The sequence below is a fragment of the Sarcophilus harrisii genome, chromosome 2, assembly GCF_902635505.1.
Source record: "Sarcophilus harrisii chromosome 2, mSarHar1.11, whole genome shotgun sequence".
Classification (NCBI taxonomy): Eukaryota; Metazoa; Chordata; class Mammalia; order Dasyuromorphia; family Dasyuridae; genus Sarcophilus; species Sarcophilus harrisii.
Window position 1 is genome coordinate 582,895,140 of NC_045427.1, and position 26,419 is coordinate 582,921,558.

Here is a 26,419-nt window from a genome sequence, read left to right on the forward strand (position 1 = left end):
ATCTGCGTTCCCATCTATTTGCCTACTTCTGGATGATTGGAGATGTTCCTACTTCCTAACTATCATACACATCATAACAGTTTGAGCTATACTCCTTTGAGGGCATAAGATTTTAGTATTTTAAAAATATTGATCCCTGAAGAACTTCCCCCCAAATGTGCCATAGGCAAGTAACATGTTCTTTATCACTTAGTAATTACTAGCCAAAATGGACGAAGTCCTGAAGGGATAAAGGAAGCCAAGAAAAAGAAATAGACTGGCCCCAAAGAAAAACTTTCTTTATTTTTTGTTGTTGGTCAATGTTTGCCATGTGTGTAAGATCTGGACCAACACAGCAGCTCCAGAGTCAGCTTCCAATTTCATTCTCCAAGAAGTGACCTACCTCTCTGTCTGTACTATGAGTGACATATTTAGACTCTGCAGCAATCTGAAGTGCATTTAAATTATATAAATTTAGAAATACTGTGGTTAGAATTCTTCTACAGTAAGACATCCTTTAAGTGCACTTTAAACCAATTTTGGTATGCTAATCCATCACCATATATATGAAATTTGGGGTCTTGTGAAAATTTCCTATACTTGTTCCAAAATCTAAATCTGAACTATAATTATGCCAGAAAGTAGTTCCTATAATAATTCATCAGGAACAGAGTCAATATTTTTTAACAAAACTAAAGCAACAGGTATGAAATATAACTATAAAGCAGTGAGACTGCTTTTTAAAAGCTAATAATAACCTATATTTTTGAAACTTTCCAGTTTATAGATCAATTATTATTCACAATAATACTATGAAATAAATAATATAAGAATTATCATTCCCATTTGTTTTTGTTGAGTTGTTTTTCAGTCCGGTCTGGTACTTTATGAACTCATTTGGTATTTTCTTTACAAAAATACTAGATTTGTTTCCATTTTCTTCTCCAGTTTATTTTACAGATCAGGAAATTGAAGCAAACATCCTCAAATGACTTGCTCAGGGTCACACAGTGAGTATCTGAGACCCACCATGTTTGAATTAAGGAAGGCAAAGCTTCCTAGCTTTAAGCATAACCCACTGTACATTCTGTCCCCAATACCCATTTAGTAACTAGGAAATTGAGATTTAAATCCAGAAGTGTCTAGATTAAAAAACTTTGGTCTGTAATCCAACACCTTTGTTCAGGTACCCCTTCCACATGCATTTTCTTATTATAATGATGCTACCATTTCTGGAACCTCTTTGGGAGCTACCTTTAAAGTTTATTAACCATGCAAGAAAGTCATAGATTTATAGCTGGAAGGCCAACCCCCCCCAAACCCCTCATCTTAAAAAAGAAAGCTGAGGTAAGGTTGAGTTACTTGCCCAAAGACACATAGTAAATCATAAAGAGAGAATTGAAACTCAGAGCCTTTAACCCTTCATTTAGCATACTTTCTACTGAATTAGAAGGCATAAAAGGTTGGATTAAAGTTAAGAAAATTCAAGTTCAAGTCTCTCCCTCAGACATTTGTTGGCTTCATGACCCTGACAAAGTCCTTAACTTCCCCTTGGACTCATTTACTCATTTCTAAAATGGGAATAATAATACCCTTTAACTCACAGGGTTGTGTAGAGGATCAAATTAAACTATATATATATATATATATATATATATATATATATATATATATGGTTTATATTATTATTCCCTTTTTAGAGATGTATAAACTGAGGTTAAAGAAAGATTCAGGAATGTTGAAGAGATCGAGTTCTCATTATTTTTATAGTCTTATATTGACTAATAAAATTTAATTGTATTTAATTAATTAATGTAATTGTGCCCCAAATTGTACCCTCCAGTTTGATCACTCATTTCATCTTCTAATCACAGTTAAAATTATTTGTGACTGCTTCAAAAAAATACTAAAAAAAAAGATAAAGATGTGCCATATTTGAAAGAGAGCATCACAATCTAAAAAAGCACTTTCAAAATTACCAAAATCTGAAGAGCAAAGCTAACCTAACTGCCCCTGGGACCTACTTTGAAGGGACCATCATAATTTGGGTGGCATCTATGTCAGTTTTAGTAGGTGAATGAAATCTCTCAGTCATACCTATGTCCTAGAGAACAATAAGTCTTAAGTACCTACCTACTAAGATCCAAGCTTGGTGTTACAGGGCCCTGAAGATATAGATATGAGGAAGAAGATAGCACTGATCTCCCAGGAGATTACAATTTAACGATAAAACACCCTACCAGCAATAAAATAATTACCACAATGCCAACTAATAGGGGAGTAACTAAAGTTGAAAAATTGTCTATAATACCAAAAACAGTTTGAAAATAAAATGGTTTACTCTATCATTTTTACTTCTTTGGTAAACATTATCATCAGATATATAGCATCAAACTGCAAAAGAATGAATTGTTTTGATAAATTTAGAGCAACAGTTCCTGCTCCAAATATGAAATTCCTAAGCTTTGAAATACATTTTACTTTCTTGGTTGAATGTTGAATGCATTTAGATGTGTCAAAGCAGGGCTTAAGAAAATAATGGAAATGACACGCCCATTCCTAAGTGTTTCAAGTTGTGATTTCTCCTGGACCTTTCTACTTTGGCCAAACTGTCAAGTGGCAAATACTGGGTAGGTGGATGGTCCACTTACATTAATTTATAGAGTAAAAAGGGGGGAGAAATTGTATGAGAATTCTAACACAGGCCCCAGAATTTTAAGACTGGAAGGGACTTTAGAAATGATCTAATCTTGAGTGGGAAGGGGGAGAACAGTATGAGATCTATGATTCTAATGGCATAGGATATAGTTTCATTAAGAAAACTCTCTTTACCAATTTGGTTAAGCACCAATTCAACAACTTACACTCTTTGAGAAAGTTGTACAGAGGGAGAAAAATGCTAATTCAGAAATGCTTTGTGTTACTGGTATCTTCCAATTTGACTGTGACATGTTCAAATCCTATTAGCCAACTTCAAATAATCCTGGTTAAGGAACTTGGGACTTTCCACTTTTGTATAATGTTCTAACCACTAAATCAGGGAGATTCAAATATAGGCACCTAACACACCTTGATTAGTTTAGCTTCACTGACCTGTTACAGAGTGCTGCTGGTTGCTAACATACTTTAAGTTGCCTAAAGAAGCTATAGAAACCAAATTTATATCCTAATAGTGAGCAATTTTCCTTAGTGCACTAATAAATCTCTTTTCCTTCAGTTTGACCACTCATTTTATTTGGCATCCAGTTTTGCAAACCAGATGGTAGGTTAAATAATCTCTGAAGGGACTCTTTCTTGATTGGGAAATTCCCCATTTTCCCCACTGGGGGCACTGAGAGGTTAAGGGATTTACCAAAAATCAAATACCTTGTATGGTTTAGAGGCAGGACCTGAACCCAAGTTTTCTTAATTGAGACTAGCTCTCTATCCATTATATCAAATGAACTCTCAATGTAATCATAAATTATTTTTCCATAGAATTCAGTCATATAAATTCAATATGGTGTATTCTTTTGACATCATCAAGCCCAATTCCCTCATTCTATAGATGAAAAAAAAAAAAAAAACAAAAACTGAAACCCAGAGATTATGTGACTTGCTTAAGATCAAGCCATTCATTGATGACAAAGCCAATAGTAGAACTAAGGTCTTCAGTAGGACATCAGAAGAAATACTGGGTTTACTATCAAAATACTTTGATTCAAATCTGAGTTTTAACATTTCCTAGCCACCTAATTTTGAGAAAGTCAATTCAAATCAACAATCTTTTATTAAGGACAGCATTTAAATTAACAGTAGACAATGTTATATACATATAAATACATATATTATATATATTAAACACATATAATATATATATGCATATGTGTGTATTAGCAGCTCATTTTGTAGGGGGCTAAGAATTGGAAATGAGGGGATGCATATCAACTAGGGAGTGGCTGAAAAAAATTGGTATATGTTTGTGATGGAATACTATTGTGTTGTAAAAAATTACAAACATGATAGTTTCAAAAACTTAGAAGACTTATATGAACAAATACAAAGTAAAATAGGTAGAATCAGAAGATTATCAGCAATATTGTAAAGAATCATCAGCTCTGAAAGACTTAGCTACTCTGATCAATACAATGATTTAAGATAATACCAAAGGACCAATGATGAAAAATGCAATCTACCTTCAGAAAGATATCTGATGAACTCTGAGTACAGATTTAGCTTTTTATCACTTTCCTTGTTTTTTTTTATTTTTCCTTCTCTAACATGGCTAATATGAAGTATGTCTTGCAGGGATTCACATGTATTATTAATATAATTGGTTGGATTCCTTTTTTCCCCACTTTGGTGAGGCATTTGGGGTTAAATGACTTGCCTAGGGTCACACAACTAAGTGTTAGGTATCTGAGGCAGTATTTGAACTCAGGTCTTCCTTATCTCAGGGCTGGTAATCTATCTACTGCACCATCTAACTGCCCTTAATTTCTTGCATTCTTAATGGATAGGGGAGGAATATGAGGGAGGGAAAGAATCTAGAAATCATTTTTTTCAATGAATGTTAAAAATAAATGAACAAATAAATACATCAATTAATAATTTTTAGAAAGGGCTTACATTTCAACATGGGCATATAATATGTACGCAGAAAAATATATTCTAAAGCATCTGGAAATTAATACAAAGTAATTTCAAGAGGTAATTATTTTATATAGGAGGCAGCATCTAAAATATAAGAAAGTAGAGGTTCTAAGAAATGACTATAAGGAGGGAGTGAATATCAGATTTGAAGGATATGTCCTTTGCAAAGGCATTGGGTGGACAGGGGAATAGTGTGGGTAAGGACCAGATAAGAGACCAATTTAAATGGAACAGATAGTGTGGTAAAATGGTAGGAAGTAAGAGAATGTGGTGAAGTATCTAAGGATAACTTCCTTTCTCTCTAATCTCAGAGAATAGGCTTCCCAAAGTAATCCCAGATTCAAGTTACTCTGTGGTTCTTCATTCCCTTAAAATCATAGCTCATGAGCCTTCACCAATATTTGCCATTCTAATTAGCCAGAAGACATAGCTAATTCAAAAGATAAACATTTAGTGCAGCACCTTAAGAAATCTGGGGAGGGAAATATTTCTTCACATTAAACATACAAGGTTTAAAAAAGCATGTGGTCTCATAGATGCATGAATCATTAGTAGGAAGAATGTACACATGTACAAAATACATGGGGAGAGACACACTTTTGGATCTCACAGAGGAAATGGCATATAAATGGAGGGCAACTCATGTTTCTGCCAGGTGTGTGTATGTATGTGTGCTTCTATATATGCATATATATGTGTGTGTTAGTTTTGTCACATATTGTTCCTGCTGGTCTCACATTGTCATTTTTGGATATTGCACTGCTAGTCCTCTAGTTTCTACTGCTTGCTATTAGTACTTCACAACTCCTCTGGGGACAAAGTTGTGAAATTACTCTCTCCTAGCTTCTGACTTCTCAGCTGGAGAACTAACTAAAGTATGACTTCTTTACCAGCAGCTAAAGAGTAAACTCATTTTTCTTTTAGCATAAAATATATTTAAATTATAGATATTTTAAAGGCACAGAGTCTTTAAATACCCTGTTGTGGGACTAGAAAAACAAATAAAAATGTGACTGTCTTTTTTTTTTAAGAGAAAGGTCTGTTTCTCTCTTCTCAGAGCTTCAGCTTTGAGACAAGAATCTTATCTATGAAGGAAATTCCCCTCCCTACCTAATAGTTAAGGTCTTTGGAACACAAAAGTGCCATAACTTAATGCTCATGAGCTTCACTCTATTTTTTAACCTTGACTTCTTACTCATTAGGAACAGGATCTTTGGCACAACTATCTATCTGAATTAAAGTCAGAAAGTCTTCATTATTCCCTAATTTCTTCCTGTGCATCTTGCTGTGCCTTCAAGCCTACTTCATGGAGTCTCTGATAAAACCCCACAGAGCCACATGGATCTTATCCACTATGTTTTTTGTTTTTTATTTAAAGCTGCCCAGCATGTTTTGCATCTGTAGTTCAAACCAATTTGAGCAAACAAAAAACTTTATTGCCTTCCTCCTGCTTTGCAATAGTCCTACCTTTAATATGTAAAGGTGGTCTAGCAACAAGCTACCAGACAACTGGAGAGATTAGTGGGAATCAGATTGTGGAGAGATTCAAATGCAAGATTGAGACTTTTGTGTTTTATTCCAGAGACAGTAGGGAGCCCCTGAATTTTGAATAATAATAATAACAACAATAAAACCATTTATATGGCATTCATTAAGCTAAGCACTTTAGAATGTTATCTCATTTGATCCTCACAACAACCCTGGAAGGTATGTGCTGTTATGATCCTCATTTTGTAGGAGAGGAAATTGAGAAAAAAATTGAAACAAATATTTACGTGACTTATTCAGGCTCATGTAGCTATTCTGAATTCAAGTCTTCCTGACTCCAGTCCCAATCTTTATCTGCTTTGTTCCCTAAACTGCCCAAGGTACAAAAAGTGACCTAGTCATGTTTGTTGTTGAGTTATTTTTCAGTCATATCCAATTCTCTGTGACCTCTTTTGGGTTTTGGGGGGCAAGATCCTAGTTTGACATTGCTTTTGCAGTTCATTTTACAAATAAGGAATTTGATATAAATAGGATTAAGTTATTTGCTTATGGTCATACAGTTAACAAATGCCTTGAGGTCAGATTTGAACTCAGGAAAAGGACTTCAGGCCTGGAATTCTATCTATTATGCCATCTAACTGCCTTCAAAATAGTCATATCTGTGTGGACTATTAATTTAGTAGGAATGTAGAAGATGGATTTGGAATTGGGGAGATGGCATGTAAGATAATGGATTAAGAAGCTATTGTGTAACCCTGGCAAAAACTACTGAAAAGTAAATTAGGGTGATAGTGCTGAATATGAAAGATGTAGAAGGAGATATGGACAAGATTTGGCAACTCATTGAATAACTAAAAGTACTTTAAACTCTCTGGGTTTCAGTTTTCTTCTTTTTAAGATAAAGCTAATAATATTTATGCCATCAACTTCAAGGTTACTTCAAAGATTAGATAGAATAATATAGAACAAATACTTACAAAATATATTTATACAAGTACCACCTTAATTTAGTAAGGAGAGTGTGATGGACAGTCTCAGAGATATAGATTTGTTTCCCATGTTGAAATCTTTCTTGTGACGGTTCAGTCTGGAGCCAGGAATATGGGCACAAAGAACCAACACGGAATAGTGGATAGTACACAAGATTTGGAGCCAGAATTTGGGTTCAAATTTTGCTTTGGGTGATCACTAGCTGACTGTGTAAGTTCTTAAATCTGACTGCTGCTTCAATTTCTTATCTATAAAATTTTAAAAAAAGTTGCCCTTGATATTCTCTGTCTTCTTGCTATAAATCTAGCAATCCTTTGTGTTTTTCTAAGACAACTCACTATATCTCTCTGACCCTCAATGTCTTTTTCTTTAAAGTGAGATAATTCGAGATTACTTTTAAGGCTCTTTCCTGTTCTAAATTCTAGGATATCTTCTGCTGTCCTGACTTTTGATTTAGTGCATTCACTATAACCCACTGATCCCCATTTTTTTGAACAAATTATTCTACCGAGGGCAAATCTGCTCACTATGAAAATGTGAATAACACTGACAAATTATACCTATAGAAACACAGAACTGGGAGTTATTGGATTGAGTTACCAGAATTCCATTTTTCCTTATTATAAGTCCCTATAAATAGAAGACATTTTACTGAGTGAAATGAACACTAGAACCTTGAAATAAAATCTGGATTTGAATCTGGTTCTGTAGCTTATTAGCTGTGAGACTTTAATCAAGTAATCTAACTTCTCTTCTCTTCAGTATGGTTATAGTCATGAGTTGGGCTAGGTAACCTCTAAAGTTCTTTCCAGTGCTAATATTGTATGAGTTTATGCATGATAGTTCATGAGAATAACTCCAGTAAAAGGAGAAGCCAGTCTGGAAAAATACAAATCATAAAATCACATTCAATGGAGCTTTAGTCTAGCCCCATTAGGTCCTGAAATGTGGATGGAAAGAAATCATACCCCATTTGGAAAAAAAAGAAATCTTGATGAAATACATTCAATGGTGTTTCACTTTGGCTCTATCAGTATTTTAATGTACAGACTGAGTAAATGTCAAGCTCAAATAGGATAGAAAAGAATAAAAAGTTAAAAAAAAAAACAGAGGAGAAAAGAAATAGGTTAAGGTCTATTGCTTAGCTTAGCACAGTGCCTGATACATAGTAGGCACTTAAGAAATTCAGACAGATAGATGGATAAATAGATTAGACAGACAAAGTTAAAACTAAAACTTAAATCATTAAGTTTGTCTTGTTTCTCCTTTTCGTTCCCTTCTTTCTCAGTGAGCTCCTTATAATCCTTAAGGCATGCATAACCTGGGATTCTTTTCATCTCTGCCCCCTACCAAAATTTGTCCTCAGGAAAGGATCCCAGAGTCATCCTTGTCTAATAGTGATTTTTAAGTTCCTTGTGTATGTTTACTTTTTCAGAGTATGGAATTTTTTTTCCTTGATCCCTTTCTCTCTTTTCCTCACCATCCCTGCAAATATATTTTATTTTCATTGAATTATGTACAGTTTTCATGTATACTTCTCTAAGTATATGCTATTTTCCTGCAGATTGTAAGTTTTTTGAGAGCAGGCCTTTGTTTCTTCTTTGCTTTCCTCCTCCCTTACCTTCTTCCTTTCTTTTTCCCTCCCTCCCTTCTTCTCTCTATCCCTTTATCTTCTCTTACTGCTCTCTCTCCCTTCCTCCTTCTTCCTTGTTTCCCTCTTTCCTTCCTTTCCCCCTTCCTCTTTTCCTGTCTTCATCCTTTCTCCCTCTCTCCCTTTCTTCCTCCCTCCCTCCCTCCTTCCTTCTCTCCTTCCCTTCTTCCTTCTTTCCCTCCTTCCTTCCTTCTCTTTCTTCTTTCTTTCTTTCTTTCTTTCTTTCTTTCTTTCTTTCTTTCTTTCTTTCTTTCTTTCTCTCTCTCTCTTTCTTTCTTTCTTTCTTTCTCTCTTTCTTTCTTCATATCCCTAGCATGTAGTAGGAACTCAGAAAATATTTGTTGTATTGAATTGACTTTGATCCGTGTTAAAGAAATTTTAGAAATTCTATTTAGGATTGTTGTTTCAGAGCTAGAAGTGGACCCATTCAACACTGGAAGTCCTTATCAATCTGGTTCCTTTCGGGCTTATTGCACATTACTACCCTTCTCTTGTTTCACTTACCAGCTAAACTGTTCTTCTTCAAATGTACTCTCCCTCTCATCTTCCCTTTACAATCTTTAGCTCTTTAGATACCACTTACTAGAGCAATATTTTCCTTATCCTCTGCTTCTCCCTCTCTACCAAGGGCTCCTTCTCAGCTCTGGCATGAGCAGATTGCTTTTCTCTTGGACAAATATGGCCTCTAAATACAAAGGACAAGTCCTATTTTTTGCATTTTTCTGCCTTTTTATACTTTCACTGGTGTCTCTTCAAAGTGCTCAAGACACAACATAAATATATAATTTTCCACTAAGGAAAACTATGCGTTTTTCCATATGAAAGACATACTTAATACAATACGTTCACAAATTCTTGTTGACAAGAACATGAGTAAAATAACTACTGGTATAGTTCTCTGGGAGGTTTTGACTTAAGCCTCAGAACATGCAGTAGTTTTCAGGACCTCTAAAGAGGCATTTTACATTTTACCTCAGCTCTGCATTGTCCAAACAATTCGCTCTTTGTTGATATATTTTGGAAAGGCAAATCATTGCTTATTGTTCTGCCTCCTGCCTGCGGTCATCTCCTCTGCTGCTTGCTGCCAGCAAGCTCTGGCTGAGAGTTCTAGGATTCTTGCACTTCTTGAAGTCACTAGGCTGTCTCCCAGAGTGAAAACATTCATATTAGGACAATGACTCAGCCACCTATGCTCAAGGACAGAACAAAACACTGAAGAGGCATCCAGATGTCTTGTAGTCTGTGTATGGGGTATGGAGGGAGAAATCTTCATGTCCCTAAATTATTGTGGAAAGAACATTGACTTAAGAGTTAGAAGATCCAGATGCTAAAAAGCCCTTTTTGCCTCCAAACCTACAATCCTACAAATTAGCTGTCCAAAGATACCCACTTTATCTTTGTTTGGGTTGGGCTCAAGTGAATTGGCGTGGTGCAGTGGAAAAAGTACTGGATTGAGAGTCAGAACACCTGTATTCACATCCTGACTGTTGGTTGCATAAGGATCCATGGAAAAGGCACTTAGAGTTTCTGAATCTTCTATATCTGTAAAATGAAAGAGATGGGACTAGATGATCTGTAAGCTTCTAGCTTTAAATCTATACAGACTAGGTTCTGGAATGACTACAAGTCAGGTATCTATCAAGGTTTATTCCCCAATCATGTTGAATCTTTAGCTGAGTTGACCAGGTGGTAATTCTCATCAATGTTAAAGCTAGGAGGTATTTGCCAAATGCATCAAGCACTTCTACTGAGCCACAGTCTGTTCAATGGATTTGTTTTCCAAAACTAACATACTCTAATCCTTAGTATACCTTCACCCCTATTCTCTTTACTTATGATACTTTGGATTTTAAGGAAATAAAGAGAAAAAGCAATTCAGGTCAAGGGAAGAAATTGAAAATAATAAAGAGAGGAGATGAAAGAAAACTCAGAACAGCCAACTGTATAGTGTAGAGAAAAGAATTCTGGACTAGATATGTGAATTTCCCTTCTGAGTCTCCAGGAAAGTACTTGTGTGCCTTAGCAACTTCCTTCTTGATACATCTAGTTTCTTATTTATAAAACAAATGGGGTAGACTAAATGATCTTCACAATTCTACTTCTAATATTCTATGGCTGGCTGGTTTTTTTTTTAACAGGGGTTAATATTCTTTTTTCTGTGTCATAGACCTTCTGGACACTTACTTGGTGAGGCTGATGGACCCCTTCTCAGAAAAAAAAAAATCAATGCATCAAGCAAAATGCATGACATTATTAAAGAAACTCATTATATTGAAATAGTTATCAAAATATCAGAAAAAGTTTATGGACTTTAGGTTAACTCCTGTAAGAATCTACTAGGTAGGGGAACTGTTCAAATGGAGAGAAGGTAACCTATCCCTCTTGGTAGAGAAGTGACAGGGACCAAGGGAACTATATGGACAGTAAGTTTAAGTCAGGTAATTGTATTGGTTGTTTTTCTTATCTACAAAGTCGTGTTTGGTTCTGGACTGGGCAAGAGATCATAACTAGATGTGACATTGATATAAAAACAAAGTTCTTTCAATTAATTATAATTTTCTTTACCTAAAGTTGGGGACTGTGGAATAGAACAAATAAACAAAAACTACTTGTTGGGAATCCTCCCCTTATCTCAAGTGCCTCTCACAAGGACAGACTTGGCTTTAGGAGGCCTAAAGTAAAATTAAAATACATCTTTGGTGGAGGATATAAGAATTATATTACATCCAAGATCAGGTTCCTAAACCTTTCCATTTTCTTACTTTATATTCATTTCAACAATAAAATCTAACTCTCTGGCTATGAACCCATGGGCTTACAATTTCCAACTCAGTAAAAGTGTTTTGTGCTCAGTTAAACATGGCTGATAAGTCCTTGGTGGTTCTTGCATTCTTTCGGTAAAAATCATCAAGCCTAATCCCATGTGATGGGATAGAAAGCTCCAGACTGAGTTTGTCATTTGTGTAACTATTTCTTGGGTTATCATGTTGATGCTTACGTTCAGGAGTAGCCCAGGACTGGAAAGATTGGCTGGTAGAATGGAAAAGAATACTTATATTGGAGACAGAGCAATTGAGATAAATTCTGATCTGTATATAACTTTGGAAAATTCGTCAGGCCTTCATTTCCTCATTTGTCAAATTATATAGTGGGACTAGATGACTTCAGATGTCCCTTCCAAGTCTGACCCTATGGTCCTCTGCACTGTCCTTTGGCCTAAATACATATCACATGACTTTATGACTTCCTTTCTCAGAAAGCAAGATGACAAATCCTTTCAGAGGGCATCTAGTCCTACCATTCATTTTACGATTGAGGAAACTGAGACCTAGAGAGGTTGCCCAAAGTCACAAAGATGAGAGTAGGAGAACAGATTTGAACTTAATCCCTCAGCTTATAAATTCATCACTTTTTCTATTACACTATGGGACATCAATGAGACTAAGTCCCCAATAGCCAAGCTATTGATGTGCCTGCCCCCAGTCTGCTCTCATATTCCCCTCTACCCTGAATAGGGTATCTCCTCTAAGACTGACCACTTTTGTATCTGTGTATGAGCACTGCTTGCCTTACTAACACCACTTAAATACTGCAAGGGCAGTACTGTTGTTGTTCACTCATTTGAATGGTGTCTGATGCTTCATGAACCCATTTGAGATTTTCTTGGCAGTAGTACTGGAGTGGTTAGCCATTTCCTTCTGTAGCTCATTTATAGATGAGGAACTGAGACAAAAAGGGTTAAATGATTTGCTCATGGTCACATAGCTGCTAATAAATGTCTGAGGTCAAATTTGAACTCAATAAGATGACTTCTTGACTCCAGGCTTGGTATTCTATTCACTGCACCACCCAGCTTCTCCGGCTGATGTTTATATCTGATACAATTGAGTTCTACTCAATCAGTCAACAAGCATTTTCCTGTGTACTATATGCCAATAACAATGCTAAGTGCTGGAGATGTAAATAAAGATTAAAATAAAAAAGCAGAAACAACATGATAACCAAAAAACAACACAATAACCAAAACACTCATTTTCAAGGAACTCATAGTCTAATGAGAAGACAACATGCAAATAATTATGTACAAACTATAGAAAGAATCCATAGGATTCATTGCATACCAGAGGGATCTTATTGAGATCCATTGGATCCCAGAGGGATTTTATTGAGAATCATTGGATCCCAGAGAGAAGGCACTGAATGTAAGGGGCAAGAGAACAAGTTTCTTTTAAAAAGGAGGGAATTCAACTGAGACTGGAGGCAAGTCAAGGAACCAAGAATATGGTGATGAGGAGGGAGAAATTTTCAAAATGGAAGATAGCCAAGAATTGGAAGACAAAGCATTGTGTGCAGAGAACAGCAGGGCAGCAGGTGCCACTGAAGGGGTATAATGCATAAGAAGAGTGGAAAAGTGGAAGGTGATAAAGCTCTTTAAAAGCCAACCAAGGGCTTTAATAACCACCCCTTATTAACAATGAGCTACTTATACCATAGAGATGCATCATGGCATATTGGAGTGAGAATCAGGGACATCTGGATTCAAATCCCACCTCAGATGCTTAGTAGTTGTGTGACCCTCAGGAACTCACCCAGTCTGTACCTCAGATTTTTCACACATAAAATGATTGGACTTGATGATCTCCAAGGTCCCGTCATAAATCCATGAGCCTATTATCTAGGATCTTATCATCCATCATAGATTGAATTGTAAGGTACTAGAGGAAAAGATCACATTTTTCCACCTATTCTATGTCTCCATAGGCTTCCATAGTCTTTCCTGGGCACATAACAGCTTGTTGAGTGAATTAATACATTTGTTAATCAATCATTTTTCAGTGGTTTCTCATTTTCTAAAGGATTAAAGTTCAAACTCTTCCACTCTTTAGATGTAAATTAGCTTTTCAATCTTATCTCTCAGTATCCTTCTGTACAAACTTTTTGGTCTACTTAAGACCATTTTTCTCACTATCCCTTAAAACTGACTACATTTAATTCCACTAGAAATCAATTGATCTCTACCTAGTAGCCCTGGCAAATATCCATGAAATTTCATGCTACTGTGTGAGTGAGGTTAGGAATTGGTGAGTTACATCAAAATGTCTCTGGAGTTAAAGCAGTAATATAATGAAGAAGTCAGACACTTCTATTCTCCTCGAGTCTTTAAAAAGTGCAGACTACCCAGGCTTACAGCCAAATGCCTTCTGGGGTATTAGTCCAAACCAGGACAAGTTGGTATGAAAACAGCCTAGAAATGAAGCAATTTAAATGTGAACAACGATAATGTAACCTTTGTGCACATATTACCTGTGGTACAAAGGGCACTGGTTATGGTTTGTGGGGAGGAGAGTTCACATTTCACTTGGCCCCCTTCAAGAACCTGGGAAAATTTCTCCACTGTATAGCCCAAAACTGGCACCAATACCCCTCTTACAAGCCTCCTAGGCACAACATGTCAAAGGAAAGTATTGTTAAAATGAAAGGAAGAATCAACAAACATTCTGGGCAATATGCAATTTACAGAAACCCGAAGTCTCAAAGATGTCCCATTGAGTATTTCCCAGTGTACTAGACTGAGTACCTAGAGTTTTTCTTATGCCCTCTGTGGATCGTTTTTACCAGGTATGCTCCCTGATCCTGACAATCAGTTCTTTCTTGGTTTTACTGCCCAGCTGATCTTTGATACATCCCATTCTAGCATTTTCTCCCACTGGTTTTACCATATCCAGAACACAGAAAGTCTCAGTGGACATGGTAGGACTCTTTCAAATCTTGGTACTCAACTAATATTCATTTAGGTCTATAACTGGTAGGACTCCTCAAAGAACGTTAGTATTTAAATAGGAATTCATCTAGGTATGCAACCTAGAAAATAACACTGCCACCTTCCATTGAATTTCCATTTCTAGACTTCTCCCTGTCTAAATTTTCTTTTTGTCCTGCCACTGACTAGGAAAGAGGAATATAACAAGCACTTTTAGGTGTACTTTGTCTTATCCAACTCTTCTTCTTCCAACTCATTTGAGGAGCAGATAAGATTTTCTTTGTAAAGGATCCTAGTCTACCTATCCATGGGCTGCCACCTTCTATACCCTCTATATACCCCTCTATATATTTCTTTGTGAATATGATACATATACATAATAGATTTTCTAAGATCCTCTTGTTTTCACAAACAGAAAATATTCTTTTAATATAACTTTTTTCAAAATAAATCAGAGCATGTAACTACATCTTTGGTGTAAAAAGCTTGAGCATTATACCCATGAGGTGTTGAGATGCATTATGTAAATTAAGAAAGGTGGAATGGAAGTACACTTAGAGATCATTAAGTTTGTCAGTTCTTAGCTTGGTTCCATGCATGCCTATGAGATTGATATATAGATTTCAGGAGTTCTGTGAAGCTAGATATAAAAATTTATTATATTTTAATTTTCAATAAGCTCTAACAGAAATTTAGTAAAAATCTAAACATAATATTTTGAAAAAAGGGTCTGCAGGCATCCCTTGATGATCATGGGATCCAACAACAAACACATAAAAGGTTCCTTTGATTTAATGCAAACTTCCAAGTGAAGACACAGAAAGAATTGATTTGTCCAAGGCTACATACATAATAAGTAACAGAGTAAAGATGTAAAGACATAAACTTTTTTTGAATCCCAAGATCTTTTTCATAGTTGAACCCAGAATTTTGAAGTTGGCAAAATGCTTTCCTCATGAGATATGCAAGGAGACAAGATGAAGGGGAAAATGTGCACAACAGTCTAAAGTACCATAAACATAAAAAAAAAAAAAAAAAAAAAAAAAAAAAAACTATTGGAGAAAGTACTTTCTCCCACTAATAGAATTGGAAACTGTTCTAGAGAAAAATAAGTTTAGATCATCAACAAATACCTTACAGCTCAATAAAATAAAGAAAATTGATTATATATTTCATAGTAATCATACATCATATACAGGAACAGGCTAGAAGACATCAAAAAAGAAACACATATGATCTGAATTATATAAAGTAAGATTTAAAAAAGAAACATTTTGCATAACTAAAATCAATGCAACTAAAACCCAAAGAGAGGATACAGATAGGGAATTATTTTTTGCAAGTGAATCTGATGGAAATTAACCATTTAAAATCTGAAGGAGATGAAAACAAATATATAACCTTAAAAATCATTCCCCTAATACAAAATTAGCCCACAGATATGAACAATCTTGAAGCTACTCATGACTACCAGAAAAAAAAATTGAAAATCACTAATAATCAAAGAAATGTATATTGAGGCAATCCAGAAGCACTACTTCATATTTATCAAGCCAACAAAGATGCTAAGAGATGAGGAAAATAACTATTCTTGGAGGTAATGTGAGAATATGACATGCTAATCCACTGTTGACAGAGTTGTGAATGAGTCCTACCTTCTGGAAAACAATTTGGAATTTTTCAAGAAAAGTTATTAAATTATTCATCCCCTTTGACCCTAAAATTCTCTTACTGAGATTATATTCCACGAATGTTTCTGAAAGCAAGAAAAAAAAAGAAACGTATTAAACAAATTTTCATATCAGCATTATTTGTGATGAAATATTAGAAGGAAATTATGTGCATAGAGTGGAGAATGAATAACATATGAATGTAATGAAATATTACTGTTCTATAAGGAATAATGAATATTGCAAATTTTAGAAAGATCTATAAGAAGCCATGCAGAATAACAACATATTTAACCACACCAGAATAAACAGAGACAACTGAGAGAAGCAATGAAATTAATCAAATACAATGGCTGATATTTGTACAATTTTGTGAAGTGAAGGTTACATATCTTTGTTAACACCATTTCCCAAAAATTACTGGAAAAACTGGAAAATATTATGTCAGAAACTCAGCATAGACTTATATTTCATACTTCATATCAAAATAAGGTCAAAATGGGTACATGATTTGGGGACAAAGAGTGATACCCTAAGCAAATTAGGAGAGCAAAGGATAGTCTACTTATCAGATCTCTGGAGAAGGGAAGAATTTTTGGTCAAAGAAGAACTAGAGAATATGGTGAAAAGCAAAATGGACAATTTCGTTTGCATTAAATTAAAAAGGTTTTGCACAAACAAAATCAACACAAACAAGATTAAAAGGGAAGCAGAAAGTTAGGGGAAAATAATAGTCAATGTTTCTGATAATGGCCTTATTTCCAAAATATCTAAAGAACTGTGTCAAATTTATAAGAATACAAACCATTTCCCAGTTGATAAATGGGCAAAGGTTACAAACAGATAATTTTCAGATAAAGATATTAAAGCAATCTATAGTCATACAAAAAATGCTCTAAATCACTATTGATTAAAGAAATGCAAATTCAAACAGCTCTGAGGTAACACTTCACACTTCTCAGATTGGTCAAGATGACAGGAAAAAATACTGAAAAATGTTTATGGGGATGTGAGAAAACTGGAACACTAATGCATTATTAGTGGAGTTGTAAAAAGATCCAACCATTCTGGAGAGCAATTTGGAGCTATGCCTAAAGAGCTATAAAACTGTGTACATCATTTGATCTAACAGTGCTATTACTAGGTCTAGTAGGAAATCATAAAGAGAAAAAAAAGACAAGTGCAAAAATGTGGTTTTTTGAGGTTTTTATTGGGGGGGGGTAGCAAAGAAAATGAGTAGATACCCATCAATTGGGGAATGACTGAATAAGTTAGGCTATAGGAAAGTAATGGAATATTGTCGTATAAAAATAATGAACAACTTGATTTTAGAAAGGTCCGAAAAGATTTACATGAACTGATACTGAGTGAAACAAGCAGAACCAGGAATACATTGTATCCAGCAAGTTACTCCAAAATTATTCAATCATCAACTGTGAAAGATTTGGTTGGTTCTTCTCAGCGGTTCAATCCAAGGTAATACTAATACATTTTGGATGGAAAATGCTGTCCACATCCAGAGAGAGAACTATGAAGACTGAATGTAAATCAATAATGCTATGTTCACTTTCCCCCCCTTTTTCTTCTGTTTTGTTTTCTCTTGTGTTTTTTTCTCTTTTGTTGATTTTTCTCTCCCAACATGATTCATAAGGAAATGTGCCAAAAAAAGAATATAAATGAAACCAGAAAAAATGTATATATAATCTATATAGTTTTCAATATTTCTATGTTTTCTAGGAATTGTCTTCTATGTCAAATTATAATTATCCTCTCCATTGAGAAAATCCAGGTTGAGAGAATTGATAAGACATGTCTCAGGGAACATATCTAATAAGTGAAAGAACTGAGACTGACACATTGCTATTCTAACTCCAGAACTATAGTTCTTTCCATTCGACAAAATTATCATGACAATAAACCAGAATTCTATAGACTTCACGCATTCCTGAAGATCATAGCAGAATATGAAAGTATAGATCTCACCAGTATTGAGTAATGATGAGAAGAATTATTGATAGAACTATAATTCAATGAGAGCATACCGGGATCTTGAGTAGTAAGGAAAGGTTTTGGTGCATGAGATATTTGCTACATGCTGAAAGAAGACTTTATTTGATAGTGTTGTATTGGAATCTTTACAAAATGTTAAGCGAAATTCTTCCACACATACATTGAATTTGCATGACTAAACCAGTATTCTATTTGTTTGCCTTTTTCATCCCTTCTACAAAAGCAAATGACTTTTCAGCCTGATATTTCAGTGTATGACTGATTCTATCACATATGGTAGTTAAAAAAATTCTTTCTTCATTCAGTCATACCAAAAGATAGGTTGATAGGGGTGCAGTCAGTGAATCAAATATTCATAGAGAATGGCTACATAATTCTTGTACAGAATATTAATCAAGTACAGGATTTTAAGAAGACATAATCTTCTGTGGAACCCTACAAGGAAATCTTTTCCAATCTCATCTCCACAAAGGAAATTTGTAGATTAAGTTCTATAATTCAATCCAACATCTTTGAGAACTTAAAATGTGCTGTTTTAAGAGATTGTGAGAAATGGAGCAAGGATCAGTGATGAATAATGCACAGTACCTGACCTTGAGAAACTAATAATTAAAGGAGATATAGAAAATATATAAAATAATAATACAGAATAAGCTATGATAAGAACTGAAACAGAGTTACAGACAGAGACCTATGGGAATTTAAACAAGGGAGAGATCATATATTTGAGAACTTGTGAAAGGCCTCTTGAAGAAAGCATTTCTGTTGGGTTTGAAACATGGATAGGATTTCAAAAGTTTATAAGAAGTGAGGCATAGGACTGCATTTCAGAGAGTGGAGTCTGTAAAAGTAAAGGGGGTTTGAGGTGGGGAGGCACAGGATAAAGTCCAAAAACTTAATCTGAACTGGAGCACAAGAAGTATGGTGAGAAGTAATAGTCAATATATCTGGAAAGATCTATGAAAGTCAGAATATAAAGACATTGGTTTCCTGATTAATGAATTTTGGATTTTTCTAGCAATAGGAAGGCTTTGAAGGATTTTCAGCAAGAGAGTGATGTGAAAAGAACTGGGCAAAATAAAATAAATTTGTTTTTAGTACCTTCCTGCATTTCCTCAGTGCTCTTCTCAATTAGCTTGGCATTCGACTCTACCAGGTATACAGCACAATCTTGCAGTTTTTACCCCCATTACTTCTATTTCATCAAGTCCAATGAAGCATCTCACAAGGACTGGTTTTTGCCCAGTAGTATCCCAATTTTGGATTTATCACTCTCCCTTTCCTTTCAAAAAAGCTCACTTTTCAAGGGTTTCCATTTCCATTGTAGATGTATTAACCTGTTGGAAAGAATACAGTTTTTATTATGATATAAATGACAGAAATGGCTTACTATGTATCATTTCACAATGATATTTTTCATTTTAACAGGGAACATATCAACTCAAAGGAATAAAGCAATAACTGTGGAATTTCAGAAATCTGCAAAAGGCTACCTGGGAAGTTATTTTGAGGTAAAGGCAGAGTAGTTTCCCTTTGGCAGAATCATTTTTAAGAGTACCAGTCTGATCAGGAGTTCCTCTTACATTTGGTAGTATTCTTTGAGGTTTGCCTTGATTTCTTTTAGAAAGGAGAGGGAATTGTATCTAATAGCAATTTTGTCACTTCTATCAATTACCCTCAAGGATTTCAACATCAACCCCTCAACCCCAGGACTGCCCCACCCTGATCTAAAGGCTTCAGTGAAATGGAAAGTATCTCTTCACTAAAAGGTTGGGCATTGATTGATTTGGGTTATTTGGCATCCATTGGCCTATAATTTGTGTCTTGGTGAACACCCTTAGGTACCAGTTTCACAGTATATTTGTCCCATTTCTGCTGGGATTTCACAGACAGGAAAAAATGTAGGTGTTTACATGATTTTTTTTTACTTTTTGGACTTTCCAACTTGTTTTTATTTTTTTTTTAAACCAAACTCTAGAACACAAGGTTTTGTGCACATTGGCTAATTTCCTGCTGAATCAGTCAAGCTGGGAAGCAGCCAATTTCAGTAACTTTTCTGGCCTTGCATGAGAAATATTTATTGTTGAATAGTTCTCTGTTTAATAAAAGGAACCTGGGCCTTATGGCAGAAGAGTGAGACTAATACTAGTATGGCTTCATTTTCTAAGTGTGCTACTTACCATTGGAATGCTAATGATATATTTTCTTTCATTATTTGTCTAGTAGAATTTGGTGTTTTATTTTTACTTCTTGGGAAGGGTCTGGGTCTGGGTTTGTTTTTTAAGAGATTTGGAGGGTAAGACATAATTTGCATTTGAGATGGAATCCACACTTTTATCTTTTCTTTTCTTTTTAAACAAAAGTTTTATTGATTTTTTCTTACATTATTGTCACTTTTCAGTGTCTCTTTCTTCTCCAATAGAACCTTCCCTTGTAACAAAGAAGTGTCACTGAGCAAAACAAATGAACAAATTGACCTTGTCTGACAATGTATGCCTTGTTTTCAAGCTGTTGTCCACCACCTCTGAGGGGTAAAGGAAAGGATTTCTTCGCTCCAGGGGTTTTTTTTTTTCCTTACAATATCATGGTTTTATTTTGTGATCCAGAGCAAATGACTTAACCTCTCCACAGCTAGGTTTATCCATTGGCAAGATGGCTTGAATAAAATGGATGTATTGATTGCTTTGTAAAGAGCTCGCCTCTAATTTCTCCGCAAGATGCTGCAGCATAACCAGGCTCTTCTGAGAAGACAGAAGAAAGGAAGTATTTTCAATGCTGTGGTCATTATTGGAGATATAACATGAGGAGGGGGTTGGCATCACTTGCAGAGAAAAGCTTTTTGAAATTCCTAGGCACAACAAAGGAAAAGGGAATAAAAGACTTCAGAGCAAAACTACATACACTGTTCAATAATGCAAGAAGACTTTTATGGTGACTATATGAATAACTCCTTACTGTGGCTTGGGTTAGATCACCAACTCTAAGTGCTAATGGTTTTTACTATATATTGAGTTCCAAATCCCAAATATCAGGGGGTTAATACTATTTCAATTACCTGGATAATCACAAAAGAGATGATGCATTGGACTAGCTCTTACTATCCTCTAACTTAAAAGCACAGTTTCACCAGCCATAATTAGCAGTTGCCTTTTTCTTCTCTCTGTGCCCTTGTTGCTCACATTGGGAATTGATCACCCATTTCAGAACTTCAGCTGCCTAGCTAACAAACGGTGCTTTTTAATATGTCAGCTTCCCCTTTGTTCTCTTAGAAACAAGTTGATTTTTCAGTCATCCCAAAAAGGCCCCCAACAGGGGGAGAATAAAGAAGCATGATGGTTGAAATTCTGTGAGGAGTTGGTGTTCTCAGACATAGCTGGAGAGGGGGTGGAGGCCAGGTCTCAAACAGTATTATTTAATTTTGGCCCACGTGTGTGTGTGTGTGTGTGTGCGTGTGTGTGTATATATATATATATATGTGTGTGTGTGTGTGTGTGTGTATATATATGTGTGTGTGTGTATGTGTGTGTGTGTGTGTGTGTGTATATATATATATAACTGCACAGACAGTTTCTATAGCATTTTGTTTTACATATGTGTTATATACATACACACACATATACTCAGAGAAACAAAGACAGGAAAAGACACAGAGACAGAGAGAGAGTGAAAAAAAGAGACTGAAAGAGTGAAAGAGAAAGACAGAGAGAGAAACAGAGACAGGAAACAGAGAAAAAGAAACGGAGACAGGAGAGAGAGAGAGAGAGAGAGAGAGAGAGAGAGAGAGAGAGAGAGAGAAATGGAGAGAGAAACAGACAGACACACACAAAGACATAGACACAGGGAGACAGAGACAGACAGACAGACACACACACACACACACACACACACACAGAGACAGAGAGAGAGAGACAGAGAGACACACACACAAAGACAGAGACACAGAGAGACAGAGACAGAGAGAGACACACACATATACACAGAGAGACAGAGACAGAGAGACGAGAGAGAGAGAGAGAGAGTTTCTATGGCATCTTATATTTCATAAAACATTTTCCTCAAAACAACTCTGGAAGATAGGATAAGAACATGAGATTTTGTTGTATACTTGGAGAATAGCTATAACTAGTAATTTTAATGCTCAGGGCAAGCAGCTAAAGTATAATAATAACCCACATCAATTTTAAGACAAATTCAGTTGAGAAGAGGATGTCCTGAGATACAAGCTGTCAAGGTGCTTCTAAAGGGGCTGCCCCTGGAAGAAGAGAGTGGGCGTGCGGAGAAGGAGGCTAACCAAGAACGGCAGGGGAGGTGCTAATCTGGGATGAAGTCACCATGTAGAAGAATCTTACCTGGGTGCAATGACTGGAGAGAAGAAGAATACCATACCTACTTTACTAATTTACTAACCAGGTTCTAATCTGAGATGTTCCTATACTGATGCTGCTGAAGGAGTATGATTCCTGTCAGCACCCTCCTCATTTCAAAGCTGTGGGACAGATCCCTAGTTGTCCATGGGTTAGTTCTGGCCCTGCCTCAGTCATAGTTAATACATTTTGGATCTAAGATTTAAACATAGATCCCCTGACTACAGACTCAGTGTTCTCTCTGCAGTTACCATTCATTTTGTAAGATAATTAGTTCCATGAGTGGAATAATTCTCACCTACAGCAATATTTAAATGAGTGAGTTGATAGGGTGTGTCTAGAGAGATATATCCAGCACAAGGTCATTTAATCAGGAACATTTTCCTTTTTGGCAATTTTTCACTTGCCATTTCTAAAAGACAGCTCCTTTCACAGCCATCATGTCCAATTGCTCTTGCAATCGAATGCCCAAGAACAGTTAGTTCATTTCTGTGCTTTTTATTGGAGGCAGAAGAATATGGATACAAATTGTACATAATGGCTGAAGCACATCAATTAGATGGAGCAGTTTCCTGACAACCCTTGTGGTTAGTTGTCTGTTTCCCTACCTCATTTAACACAATGGAAGCATCATTTTGAGCATCTGGGAGAAGAAAAAGTAGTACTCCTGATGGTGAAGTATAAAAGGAATATATTATAAACTTTGGAATGGTAAGGCTGAGTGGTGAAGGAAGATACCCTGCTAAGGGAACAGACAATTTGAATTTTATTTTTCAATGGATGTCTACATGATGCCAAACATTGGGTTGAAAAATGAAAGATTCAATCCAATCTATGGAACAGTGAGTTGTTTTCATGACCACAGTGAACATTTTTAGCCTCTAGAGAATTCTTCAATTTGAATACTTCTCTAGCTCCCCTGCAGCTGGCATGAATAATTTGGAACCATTAAGAGAACTGACATGATTTGTACAGGCATTCACCTGGTTGTGGTTCCTCCTGATAATCTACAGCTATGAGTTCTCTTTGGAGAAATAATTTTCTTTCTTTCTTCTTCTTTTCCATTAGTGAGTGGCAGAAGCATAATTTTAACCCAGGTTCTTACCACTCTAATATTATTTTCCTTTCGCTTTATCTTTGTCTCTGTGTCTCTGTCTCTGTCTCTCTTTGTCTCTCTCTGTCTCTATCTCTCTCTCTCTCTGTCTCTCTCTCTTCCTCTCTCTCTCTCTCTCTGTCTCTGTCTCTGTCTCTCTCTCTTTCTCTTTCTCTTTCTATCTATCATTTATCTGTCTATCTATTTGTCTGTCTATCAATTGAGCTATTCCTACAAAATAGTTTGGTCCATTTAGACTTTAGCAAACTTGAAGCTAAGAGGCCAGAGACAAACAGTGGGGTTGGCTTGGCTTAATCTTTACACTAACAGCATGCTATATGTTGAAGAATTCTTTTTCATAATGTATGATGCTATCTGTGATGGAATATACTACTCCTAAATGCAGTGGTTCCCTAGAGAATTTTGAGGTTCACATTGTGGACAGAACAACTCAGCATAAAGTATACATTTTTTATTTCCCTATTTTTCCAAAATCTAGTCCTGAGACTTACAATGGAGAGAATCTAAGATGGTGAAAGAATTCATTGTAGACTCAGGTAGAAGGGATCAAAAAGATTATTCAATGTATGTAACTTTACTGTATAAATTGGGAAACTGAAAAGTTAAAGTCATTTTCATGAAGTAACTGGTTAGTGGAAGAGCTAGTAAAAACAACAAACAAACAAGCAAAAACTTGGATTTCCTCATATCTAGTCTAGTATTCTTTCTGCTTTACTATGTTATCCTCATGTAATGAATGAAGTAATTAATTAAGCATTTTTAAGCACCTCCTACATATCAAGCATTGTAATATACTCATGGTATTCTATAGTTATTACTGAACATTGCATTATACAAAAATATAATGAGATAATATTTGTAGAACACATAACAAACCATAAAGTATTGTATAAATGTTATTATTATAATTATTATCATTGCTATTCCAAGTATTGAAACTTCTTGAGAATGTGAGGGGTATGATCAAAACTATGCTTTAGAAATATCTGTTTTGATGATCAATTCTGATTCTCTCCTCAACAATGAGATGATTCAAACCAGTTCCAATTGTTCAGTGATGAAAAGAGCTACCTACACCCAGAGAGAGGACTGTGGGACCTGAGTGTAGACCACAACACAGCATTTTTACTCTTTCTGTTGTTATTTGCTTGCATTTTGCTTTCTTTCTCAGGCTTTTTTTTTTTTTTTGATTCATTTTTTTTTGTGTGTGTGTGCAGCAAGATAATTATATAATTATATATACATATATTGTATTTAACATATATTTTAGCATATTCAACATGTATTGGACTACTTGCCATGTAGGGGAGGAGGTAAGGTAGGGGAGGAAGGAGGGAAAATTTAGAACAGAAGGTTTTGCAAGGGTTAATATTGAAAAATTACCCATGCATATGTTTTGTAAATGAAAAGCTTTAATTAAAAAAAAAAAGGAAAGAAAGAAAGCAAGAAAGCACGAGAGCAAGAAAGAAAGAAAGAAAGAAAGAAAGAAAGAAAGAAAGAAAGAAAAAGAAGGAGGGAGGAAGGAAGGAAGGAAGGAAGGAAGGAAGGAAGGAAGGAAGGAAGGAAGGAAGGGAGGAAGGAAGGAAAGAAGGAACAGAGGGAGGGAGGGAGGGAGGGTGGAAAGAAGAAGGAAAAAGTGAAAAAAAAGAAATATCTATTTTATAAAAGAAAGATGATGGAATATCCAGAGGCATGGTGCAGTGGCTGGAGTGCTGAACTTGGAGTTAGGAATACTTGAAATAGAATCCAGTCTCAGATACTCATTTGTGTGAGTGGGCTGATCATAGCTAGAAACCATAGCTAAGTCACTTAACTTCTATTTACCTCAGTTGCTTCAATTTTAAAATGATATATATTTATCTATCCTGTTATCATTGAGGACAATACCATCTTCTAACGTTCCTAAGCAACAATGAGTTTTTCTCATGATGTCACTATTCTCTTTGAGACCTAAGGACAAATAGCAGCAACAAAATGGGGATAATAGTAGCATCAACCTCCCAGGGTTATTGTCAGGATCAAATGAGGTGATATATTTATAAAGTACTTAGTACAGTGCGTAGTGTAGAAAAGACGCTTAATAAATGTTACATGCAATGATAAAAGTAGTTTATTTAAAAATTAGAAGACTGAAGTCCAGACAAGTTAGATTATTTGGCAAGATCATATAACTAGGAAATTATAGTTATGGAATTGCAACCCCAGTCTCCAGACTCTAAATCCAGTCTTCTCCCCATATTAGGTGGGGGGCACACTTTGAATATTTTATAGCTGAGTGAATTTAAGGACATTTTAAAACATCATTTTGAAGTGAAACAAGAAAAAGAGGAGAATTGTGGGTTTTTTTAATAGACCAAAGAAAGATATAAAATTCAATAGTTTCAACTAATGAGAAAAACACAGTGTAACACAATGAAAAATCTGAATCTAAAAAGTTTTTACAGTATGGCAGGGTTTTTTGTTATATTTTGTTTTGTGTTTTAGTTTTAAGTTCATGTAACAACTAGAACAAACTGTGAACAAAGCATTTCTAAACAACAGTTTGCTAGGGCAACTCTCTTGAGTCCAGAAGACTACTCTGTAATTAATAGCATTCATTTGCATGCAATAATCTATTAGTTTTTTTAAAAAAAAGTATTAAAAAGTATTTTAAACATCCCATGTATTAGATCTGCCTATAGAATTAATTTATTGTGATTCAATGATCTTAGCTTTTTTGTTCTTTACATGCATTAATCCATCGCTTGGCTTAATAAATTT